The 12,279-nt window shown below is 29.4% G+C and overlaps 1 long non-coding RNA gene across 2 annotated transcripts; it reads right to left on the reverse strand.

Moving 5' to 3' along the window:
* Positions 1-857: 857 nt before the first annotated feature.
* Positions 858-3,306, reverse strand: LOC125421115 (uncharacterized). Of its 2 annotated transcripts, none has more exons than XR_009634631.1 (2): positions 2,678-3,306; positions 858-1,878 (listed from the first exon to the last, which is right to left on the reverse strand). It is a non-coding gene; the product is annotated as an uncharacterized LOC125421115 (long non-coding RNA). The 2 variants fall into 2 exon arrangements; XR_009634632.1 differs by having other exon boundaries at positions 858-1,944; positions 2,678-2,813.
* Between the last annotated feature and the right edge of the window lie 8,973 nt (positions 3,307-12,279).

Raw genomic sequence — 12,279 nt, forward strand, 5'->3', positions numbered from 1 at the left:
TGGAAAGAGATATAGAGTTTGTTATTGTGTATATCTCCTCAAGAGTGTGTGTGTATAGATGGCCTTTTGAGAAAAAAAGGCCCTGGTGATTAATTAACACACCTTGTGTCGTATGAAGTCCTAGCAATTAACAGCATCATCGGTTATAACAGTATTGATTTTTTTTCCCAAAAAAGATCCACCGAAAAAAGAAGCCAAAAGGCTACAGTTTGTGGCTAATTTATGGCCACAATAAATATTGATACTATGTTGTAGCCAATCATTCTGTCGTTAAAAGAATTTAACCAATATGTTATGGTTAAAAACATTTTTAACCATAATTACTTTTATAGCTAAAACTAATTTTTAGGGGTATGGATATGTAAGCATTCTGAATTTTATTGGGATTGACATAGTATATCCTCAAATTTTTTGTTTTTGGCATTATACATCCCAAACTTCTTTTTCACTTACACTGTTGGTTATTCTGTTAAAAATGCTTAACAGAATGATCACATATTGTGCACGGGCTTATTAAGCGAGGATAGATCAGGTAATTTCACATACTCTTTTTTTCTTCTTCACAGATCCCACAAAATCTGAACCCCAATTTGTTGCAGAAGAGAGATTCTCATCTTTCTCTACAATTAATAATCTTTTTTATCCCTTATTATTTTGCTTTCTACCCATGAAATTGTGACTTGAAAAAAGAATAGGAAAAAAAATAAAATGATAAGGCTCCTATTTAGATTGATAAAGCTTTTTAATTTTATTTCATGAAAGATGTTTGAGAAAAAAAAAATCACTTTTGAAAAAAAAAAATAGAAATACCCATCAAAGGTCTAGCAACAAACAAAGTGGACAGAGAGAGTAAGATGAATCAAATTCAATGTTCTAAATTTCCTTTTTCTTTTCACTTTTTCTTTTTTATAAAACAACAGATAAACAACCAAGAATTTCTTTAGATTTACAAATGCAGATAGAAGGTTGAAAATGCCCCAATCTCTAACCCTTAATAATAATAATATATTTATTTTTAAATAATCTACACTGAGATTCTTCATTTAACTTAGATTAAACACAGATCAGTCAACCAAAAATTAGGAAAAAAATCACAATACACTTCCTAAAAATTCACAATATAATAACAAAAAGAAATGCGTAGTTTCACAATCCACCAAATACGGACTCAGATCTGAAATAAGTTAAGCAAACTAAGACTTCTTTCACTCACTAGTGTCAGATAATTATGATTCACAGCGTATTCAAGCAAATGCCCCCCTCCCCCTTTTCTTTTCACTTTTTCTTTTTTATAAAACAACAGATAAACAACTAAGGATTTCTTTAGATTTACAAATGCAGATAGAAGGTTGAAAATCCCCCAATCTCTAACCCTTAATAATAATAATATATTTACTTTTAAATAATCTAAACTAAAATTCTTCATTTAACTTAGATTAAACACAGATTAGTCAACCAAAAATTAGGAAAAAAAAATCACAATACACTCCCAAATACGGACTCAGATCTAAAATAAATTAAGCAAACTAAGACTTCTTTCACTCACTAGTGTTGGATAATTACGATTCACAGTGTATTCAAGCAAATCCCCACCTCCCCCCCCCCCCCCCAAAAAAAAAAATAAAAAAGCGAAAAAAGAGAGAAATTTTAATGGCTACCAGCGATGTAGTTGGAAGCGGAGGTCTCGAAACTGACAAGGCAGGTATCGCAGTTAACTCATCCTTATACAATCATTGGCTTTTTTGAGGGGGCGAGTAGCGAGCACCAAAGCCAGAAGAATGCATAGAGTTAGAAGCAAAATGAGTTTCGCCATTGTTGAGTTCGGAGAGTGTTTTTCACAATGATTCACAGAGAAATCCCTCCAATGAAACCTAATATCTAAATTGAAAATATTAAAATTATTGATCTATCTTCGTTTAATGAGCACGAGCACATGCAAAACACCTGATCATTCCATTATACAATTTTAATAGACAAACCAATGGTGCAAACAAAAAGGAAATTTGGAATGTAAAATACCAAAAAAAAAAATTTAAGGTGTAATTTATCAATTTTAATGAAGTTTGGGATACTTAACTATCAATATTCCTAATTTTTATGGTTAAAAATTATTTGCTATACTCCCACGCTAATGCTATTCTTTCACACTAATCTTTTACACTTGTCTTCACCAATCAAATAGAATTGTGTAGATAACCAAAAAAATGAAGAAAGAATTGAATTATTGTAAAAGGTGTAATTAATTTTTGCTATTAAATTAAAACCTGTAATTATTTTTTTTTCCTTTTTCTTTTTTTTTTTCCCTTCCAAAAACGTGTAATTATTATTCTGTCAAGATAATTTGTACTCATTATCACGGGAATACAAGCTACCACCTGCCCCCGTAATTTTTTCAAGCAAGAAAGGTCTAATTGATGATCGATTAAAAGAAAATCTAATGAATAGGTACGTACAGCCACTAAAGATCACGTGCTCTTTTTTTTTTTCTTTTGATTGTGTAATTGATTGGTTGGCATTAAAACTGTAATATATTATGGATATTCGAATTAGAAATCACTGTGAAATGTCAGACAGTTGTTTTGGCAGGGACGAAAAATGTTAAACTTTTAATCATTAAACTTTTTAATTTAAAAAAGTATGAAGTCGTCAAAAAGTCAATACCAAAATTCAATCTTACTTGTTATGAAGAAGACGAGTGAAAGCAGCCATAATCTGTATCGTCGGCAAGAATCTGATGCACAACCAAACGCAAGAAAACTGCATTCCTCTTGGACGTTCTTGGAGAAAAATAAGCAAGAAAGTGGACTTTTTTTTTGTTTCCAAGGAAATTTAAGAAACACAAAATGCATAAGGGAGAAGAAAAAGAAGCGAGAAAGTGGACCTTCTTTTTGCTCTAGAACAAAAGGATGTAGAAAGAGTTGAAGCAGCCGGGAGATCATGGGCGGCAAGAAAGAAGGGCTAGCTAGCTTGGTTTATACAACTTTTTCTTCTTCTTTTTTTCCTTCATGAGAAATAGTTAGACACAGCATGATTGAAGTGGCTGGTTGAGTTAAATTACCATTTCTCTTTCACAACAAGTTGATAGAAAATGCATTATTATTTTTTTATACATTTTCCCTTTTATGTGTATATATATATATATATATTTTTTTTTAACTTATACATGTTTTTAATTTTTTTTAGATGAAACTGTTAGTTTTAAATTTAAAACTTTTTCAAATGCTTTAACTTCAAATTAAATTATTATTATTATTAATTTAAATTGATGAAGAATAAACTATCATTTTTTTTTATACATTTTTACTAACGCAGGTTGAAGAGTGGTTAGATGAAGGAGAGATAAGAACCGGCTAGCTACAGTGTTTTTCACCAAAAGCTTTTTGTTTTGCTTTCGTTGATGGTGACTTTGTATGCAATGGAATCTTTCAATACATGATTGGTAAATGTGCTTTTGTATCCTGAGAATATGACAAGTAAACGGAAGACAACCAACATGGATATGTTAGATCAATAATCCCTCAAAAGATCTCTCTGTCTTCTCTGTCCAGTTTCACTTTTTTCTTTTTTCATGTCATTTGTGTCTCAAATGTATGATGTATATGTTTTCTTTATCTATTGCCTTCGACAAGTAATTTCGATCTAAATTTGTTTTTAACAAAAAGAAAAAGAGGAAAAAAAAAAAACCCATAAAACATGTTATTAGTCAAATAATAATATATATATATATATATATATATATTATATTTTGCTTTTAAAAAATAATGCAAGCATTTATTATTTTAGGATTTACTGACACTAAGTTTTTAGATCAAACAAAGGTTAAGTTGTAATTTCACATCTATAAATATGCCATTTTCATATTATTTTAAGATAACAACAATACTAATTGTTATTTTTTTCATCTACCAAAATATATATAATTTTTTGCATATGTTTTATTGAGGGAGAGAGATTGACCGAAAGAATATATATTATATGTATTTTGCGTATGGAGAATTGAATAAATTACGAACCTATATTAATAAAGAATAATGGTTTTGATACTAGAATGTTCGGTACGCATAGGTTCTTGCTTACTCAATACAATGGAAAACAAAAAGAATTTGTTTTTAATTTTTTATATATGGGGATACGTATGCCATTGCTGTCCACATGTATATAGTGGTCTATTATAATTGATTGATAACATGATCGGACCAAAATATATAGGGTTGTCGTGTTTAGCTATAGACAAAGTAAATTATTGATTTAAGCCTTTCTAGAAAAAAAAAATTATCGATTTGAAAGTAGTCAATTTCTGATTTAAAAGAGAAAGATCTTTTCATAAAAATCATTGGTCTGGCCCCAAAAGGACTTTAAAACAATCAATGAAAAATTATTAAGGTAGTGCCGATTGGAGGTGACAGAAAGCATATTCAATGAATGATAAAAACTAGTTGAACAAGAAAATTAAAAAAAATAAAGAAATGAATAAAAAATGATGAAGACTGATCCGCCACATATAAATATTGTTTTAAAAAATTAATTTGTAAATTATAATAGTTATGTATAAAATAAAATAACACTATGAGCATTATTTAATCTACTATAAATTTGAGTACAACTGTCACTGTTAATATATTAATATATATTTCAAATTGGATAAATGAATCTTTAAAAGGATAAATATTATAAAATATAAATCAATTACATAATAACATGTATACTTTTAGTAGAATTATTTGTAGACAAGATGATATCTATAGTATTATTATAAATTAAATATTAAGTTGAGATTATAGACATTATTAAAATGAATGTTAATTTTTATTTTTTCTTCTTTTAGAAGCTCTTTAACATTATAAATTTTCCTCAAAAACAAATTTAATTTAAAAAATCATTTTATTTTAAAAAAACAAAGAAAATAATAAAATATGTAATCAATTAACTAACTAATAGCTTTTTTGAAAAGTACCAGGTGGAAAACAATTTTTGAATTGAAAATTAATTTATAAAACATTCATGTCACCTAAATATCAACTTAATTTTATGCCACTTAACAATTTACATTTTCATTAAAGATACTCATATAAAAGAAAAATATGGCAATTGATTGAGACACGAACTTGTGAGTAGATTGAGATATGAACAATTAATCAAAATGTTGATATTTCGTAATATTGCTTTTAATTGAAATTCATGTATTGCATTTTCCAATATTAGTTAAAAAATTAGTATAAATCAAATTATGGATAGGCATAAGTAGAATTCATTAGAAGCCAATAAAATAATGATTATTTTATCAACTTTTTTTTTTTTAATTACAATTTGGAAATGAGGGATTTTTCAACAAGTTGAGGTTTGACTTTTGGATTTAAAAATGTATTTACAATGATTTTACCACTTGATTAGAATGTATTTTTAATATTTTACCACTTGATTAGATTTACGAATACTATTTTAGCGCATGTCAATTTTATTTAAGCTTCATCTATAAGTTTATTAATTTTTTAACTATTAAAATAATGAAAATTTATTTTGCCAAAATAATGGGTAAACAATTTGTTTACGGTAACATTACTGTTTTTATATTCTTGCCCAAATTTAATTAAAGTTAGTATTTTTTTTCCAAAAAAAAAAAAAGGGAAACCCTCAAATTCATTTTCCTTTTTTCAGTCATTGCAATTATTGATATTTTGGTCTTGCATTCATTCTATTTAATTTTTATTTTACATTTACAAAGATCAAAGTCCATATATTCAATGATAAATAAATTATATATATATATATATATATATATAAACCGAGAAAGGCTACCTTGAGGACCGACCTGACCAACTTCAATACGGTCCAAAAACGTGCAAAATATACTGGCATTTAGATTATACCGAACGGCTCAGATTGCATCTTTTTTTCCCCTCCCAAAAAGGCTCTCTCACATGCATTCCCTTACCCTTCTGCTTCCACCCTTCCTCCTCTCCTCTGCTTTCACCCATCCAGCAGCCAGCATCTCTCACCATTCTAGCGAGCCACCACCATCTCCCCGTCGAGCAAGCAGCCATCATATTTTATTTTTTAGAAAAAAAAAAAAGGATTAGAAGTGGAAATTGCCTTAACACAGCACGGGTTGTTAAGAAAGGGCTCAGATGCTAAGTCAAATGCGGTTAAAATTCCCAGTTCTGATCAACTGAGTGTCAAGCAAGTGGATCCAGCAAAGCTTGAAGTAAGTTTTAGAGCTTGTTAATTGCCATTTTTATTGTTACCCTGGGTAAAATAATGAATGTTTGTTTTCTGTAAAAATTTGCTCTTGTAAGCTTGTAAAATGGGACTGATTTAAAATTTTCCACTCAAAAGTTTTTAGTAGTGAAATAGTATTTTTTACCCAATTGGCTGTGCACTGGGCTCGCTTACGGAGAAAGCTAAGGAAGAAAAATTGGGACTAGTGAAGAAAGGAAGGGAGGATAGAGGAAAATACCAGGCTCGAGCTACTGTTAAAAGTTTTTGCATTCAATTGTATACCCACTTACCAAAGTCAATAGTTTTGGATGCTGTTATCAAATTAATTTTTCCCTTTCTTCTCGATCATTTTTTATGATTTGTACATTACATCAACACAAGGGACATCATTTGCATTTAGGGTGGAAGCAGAGAAGAAGAGGAAGGAAGACACGTGAGAGAGCGTTATTGGGAGGGAAAAAAATACAAACTGAACCATTCAGTATAATCTAAGGGCCAATATATTTTGCATGTTTTTAGACCGCATTTAAGTTGATCAGGTCGGTCCTCAACGTAGCCTTTCTCTATATAAACCTATAAAAGATCTATCCAACCGTTCACCTTTTCTTCGAAAGATATATAAATAAATAAATCCAACCATTTACCTCACCGTATCATTGATTTTGGTAAGTGAAAAGACTTTTTAATTGCTTTTTACGGCCATATCAAGTTCAAACCGAGGAGAAAATCTTCGGTGCAACGGTGGTACCAGCTGATTTGGTACCACTCCAAATGGTTTAACGACATCTGCTAAAATTTTACCACATCAGTTTTTTTTTTTTTTTTTCAAATTGCCATTTTATTTACTTTTATATATTTAATTTTATTTTAATTTACTCAAAGACCTTTACCTTCTATCTTCTTCTTCAAACTTAGATCTAGGGTTTTTTAGATACTCATATGGCAACCAGCAGCCATTTCCGCTAGAGAATCGCCGGCGGTGGCTGCTGGGCTTTGTTCCAGTTTTTTTTTTTTTTTCTTTTTTAAAATTTTCTTCAATATTTGTTTAGTTTTCAAATCTCTTCCTCTCCTACCAACATTAATTGGCAACAGAAGTAACAGCAATGGCCTGCCGTCGGCTGTTTGTGAATCGGAGGATAAACCCCGATTCTCTAAACCTCTTTATCTATTCTCTTTTCAAAATGGAATGCATAGAAATTACATATTGAAATGCCCACTAATTCTACCAAAATCCTCCATTTTAGTTCACCAAATCAATACCACCACCACAAATTTCATATAGACCAAGAAGAGTTTAAAAAGCGAAGCTCATTGTCTGAGTCGGAGTCCTACTCCTTGAAAATTTTCGACCGGTCTCACAGTAGCCGCCAGTGACTTCAGGCATGGCTAAAGGGGAAAAGAATGAAACCCTAAATGGCCGGATAAAATATTTACCCTTTCCTATCTATTTATTCTTCTATAACGGTTTATCATTTGGGAATAAAAAAAAAAAATATTTAAAATAGTAAACTAGACATTTTTAAATGACATGGCAAACTTAGCATATGTCATTAAATTATGGTTATTTTTAACAAATGGCATTCAATTATTTGAAATGGTACCAAATCACTTGGTACCACCGTTGCACTGAAGATTTTCTCCAAACCGAGAGACATGCTCGTTGAATTTAATAAGCTGTACTTAAGTGTTTGTGGTCAACTGTGAGACTTTTTACTAATCGTTTTGAATAAGTGAAGCTGAAATATATTTTATTATTTTTCAACGGTCATCAATTCCAAACCGAGTGATGAGAAACATTATTTTCATAGTAATATAATGGTGTATTTACTACTTCTGGTCAACTGACAGGCTATATCATATATATATATATATATATATATATATATATATATATTACGTTAATAATTTCTTTTTTTTTTAATTGGTCCATATTAACTTTCTAGTGCCATAACAAATTTTATTTATTTATTTATTTATTTTTTTTTTTGCATTATGCTGTCAGTGTAGTTGTAACAATTTTTACCAAAGTATTTTTATGTTTACCAAAGTATCTTTATTATGTAAGTTTAATTAGGATTTGATCAAGTAGAGTATATGTAGATTTTATGTTTGATTTTTTTACAATTAAATTTTTGGTTTGACTGATATCTCATTATATAAAGTTCGTCGAAGGTAAATGACAAACTAAAGGCACATCAAATTCTCATTTATGATTAAAAAATTACAATTTTAAATAGTTATCAATATTTTATTTGGGCACAAATCAGTTTCAATTTTTGTTTTTTAGTGTACTCAAAATCATTGGAAAGCATACTATACATTAAACAAATCACAAGAGACGTAACAAGTCCCTAAAAACCTTAGTAGATCCAAGACCCACATGTGAGATAGGATCGGCCGGTATCCACTACAATTATAGATCGAGTCATTGTCGATTTCGACTGTTTTTCATCCATTCATGACACGTGCTCAATCTGCCGTTGGACTTGCATAGATTAAGCCGGTGAAGCTTGTGGCAGTGCTTCGCTTTGGTTGCTGGAATTTCAACTGTTTTCTAGCCATTTTAGTCTAATCTCCAAGCTCCTATCCTACCTAGCTTTTGTTTGTGAGGTTCCTCACGATTTGAGATATTCGATTTCCGAAAGTTTGGTCAAAATTCTGAGAGGATTTTCCAATCATCAGCAAGTTTTTTTTTTTTTTTAATCAAAGTAAGTACACTGATGCCATCCTCATCTCATGGATTATCCATTGGTATATAATTTCTAAATTCTGAACAATATTTGAGTATATTTTTATTTTTAAATCAATTAGTTAAATAACAATTTGGATTGCGTTTGAACAATTTATGACCAAATTAATGTTATAATTGTGTTCCTTGATGTTATCAAAATCCTTTTGAATGTTGAATTTCATAAAATTGATCTTTGGATGAAAAACTCTAGTTTTGAACACCAGGTCTTAAAGATTTGCTATATAATTGGACCATTAGGTATCAAATTTATATAATTTTAGAGTTTTAAAAACTATTTTAAGATATTTGGTATGTATAAATGTTTTTAATTTAAATTTTGGAGCTTAAAAAGTATTTTATTATATTATAGACATTCATACTGCATTAGAATGGACCATGCAGATGAGCATGAGTGATCAACAATGGTATCTGTAAGTGGTTTTATTTTTAAATGGTTTTGGGCATATCAGTATAATAAATTAATAATAATTATGTGGTTTGAATATTTTATATGGTTGAAAATTTAAATGTTTATTTATGCATACATGGTTATTCATATTTACATATATCTTTTACCATTTTATGTAATTTTTGACAAAATTTTAAATATTTTTAAATTTAAATTTGTTCATGGTGAACCTGAGGAACTTGGTATTTGAATGCCTTGATATCTATATTAATATTCTAGCCAAGTTGTTATTTACTCAACTTTGTTGCATGACAAATGTGGTTTATATGAAATGGTTAGTGAGATTAAGATTTAAAATTGTGGATCACATAATTATATGTATATGGATCAAATGGACAATTGATAATATTGGGTATGATGAGATTGGTGTATAATATAGTACAATTGAGTACAGTTGATATTGATTATAACTATGATAATGGTGATATTGGATATAATGAGTTGGTGTTTCATAAGTATAAATGTGTCATCATCCTTTATTGCAGAGGAAGATGCTGAGATCTACTATAAAGCTTTGTGACACCGAGAATAATAATGAGTTACCCTCCACCTCCATTGTCTTGTGGTGCCTTAGAATACTAAACACCACTTGACAATACCTGATATATAATATGATACATAGGGTCATATATATATATATATATACATATTTGTACTTTGACAATTATAATGGTGAATTAAATATTTTAGTATGCGATTTGATGTTTGATTAAATGTCTGTTATTCGAGTTGATCAAAGTATCCGATTTAATGTTGATTTATTTGGAAAATATTACATTTCATAATAGAGAGGAATACGAGGATTTGAGAGAATGATTTCCAAAAAAAAATTTTTATTTTCGTATTATATTATGCCACTCACTGAGATATATTAATCTCACTTTTATTTGTTTTTAATTCATTTCCCTAAGTTTAGCGGCCAGCAGACAGTGTACCTAATGCATCACTTGTTCACTCCTTATTTTACAACATCAACAATATTTATTTTTTTCTTGTTTATCCTTATTTTTATTGTAATGACCCATCTTATGAAAACTTATGGGATTTGAAATTTTAAGTGGTTTGATCAAGGTTGACAAAGTTTGACCAAATTGAACTTTTAAATAGGATCAAGTTTGATTCCTTTTTGGAGATGGATTTTTGCTTTGACTAAGCTCATCGATATGAATTCGTAGATCGGCGGCATGCCTAATTCCGAGTTAAGATTAAAAAGTTATGGTTTTGAAAAATTTGTAAACGTTAATACTATATTAGTATTCAAACCAATCTCAAATTTTGTCTTATAGTGACCTAAAAAATTCCCAAAACCCTTGCACACCTGTGAACCCAACTTGACCCATTTACAACCTGTTTTCACCCCAAACTAGGTCAACCAAAATTTTGCCATCTCCGACCATCGGAACCCTATACACATTGGAGTCCCATATTACCCATCCCATGGCGACCTTGGCTGCTAAATTCAGGTCAAACTGCCGCGAACATGCCTAGATCGGGTCAGCTAAGCTGGTTGTGGCAATCAGGCAATGTTGCTAGAGTTCATGTGTTTTTTGGCCATTCTAAGTCATGCTATACACCCCTTTCCCTTATTTTGGACCTGCTAAACTCATATCCAACCTCTATTTATTGAATTTTTTCATGGTTTGAGAGATCCATTAACAAAAAAATAGATCAAACCTTTCGATGAATTTTTTCACTAGCGATACTTATGGTCCAAGGCACTTGGATGGAAACTAGAGGTGATTCAACTGTGTATCAAGAGTGGGTTATATATCTGGGAATAAACTTATTTTCCTAAATATTTTTAGGACATGTTAAATCGATGGTTAATAGTTTTCAAAGTTTTATGAAATTTTTTATAAATTTTGGTTATATAATTATATATGTTTATATATGTGAAAAAAAAGAAAATATATATATAGAGGGATATTCTATGGTGTGGGTCGTTTATATGCTAATCCGCACCAAAATCGACACTTTTTGGAAAAAAAAATATCGGTTTCGTTATGTATGTGTACACATTGTACATAGCAAAGCCGATGCTTTAAAAATCAACATCTTTTAGTGCGGTCCGCATGCGCATATATATATTTGTATATATAAAGGTTATCATTCCATATGAATTTTGACAAGTTTTTAAATGTTTCCAAATTTTAACATGCTCATGATGGAAATGTATATCTTGGTATTTAAAAAGTTTTGATAGTTGAATTAATTACGGCTATATAACTTTACATGGTAATATTTTTAACATAAAAAAACTATTTATATTTTGATTATTTTATTTAGTTTATTTATATATGATTTGTATATGATATGTGAAATAGGTAAATTGAGTTTTTGATATAGATATAAGAAAATAAATGATGTTTATATTTAATTTTATTAAATTCATTTATCACAATGTATGATTAGACTAAACATACAAAAAACAATAGTTTAGAGTGAAATATGAGTGGTATTGTAGTTTAGAAGGGCAAAATGCAAAATATAGGATTGTTGAAGTGGAACTATAGTTATTTAAAAATTTATTATCTACCTCAATTTCTTCTTCACTCACATCGATGACGAGATCTTTCTGTTTGATTGTAGACTGGTTTTTAGTGTGACATTTTTTGATTGAAATGGATTTTGGTTGAATTTTTCATTATTTGTTTAGGGACGTATTAAAATATATGTAATGCTCCTTGAAAATTTGTATTTCTGAATAAATCTAATTTGTGTGGAAATGTCCATAATTAGAAGGTGAAAAACGTGCTTTGGTTTATATATATTTATCATTCGTGTTTTGTGCTTTTTTGTTGAATAAAACTATTTCATAATTTTTTTAATTATTTTTCTACTATTGTTTTGGCCACATTTTTAT

This window comes from Ziziphus jujuba, chromosome 10, assembly GCF_031755915.1.
Source record: "Ziziphus jujuba cultivar Dongzao chromosome 10, ASM3175591v1".
Lineage (NCBI taxonomy): Eukaryota > Viridiplantae > Streptophyta > Magnoliopsida > Rosales > Rhamnaceae > Ziziphus > Ziziphus jujuba.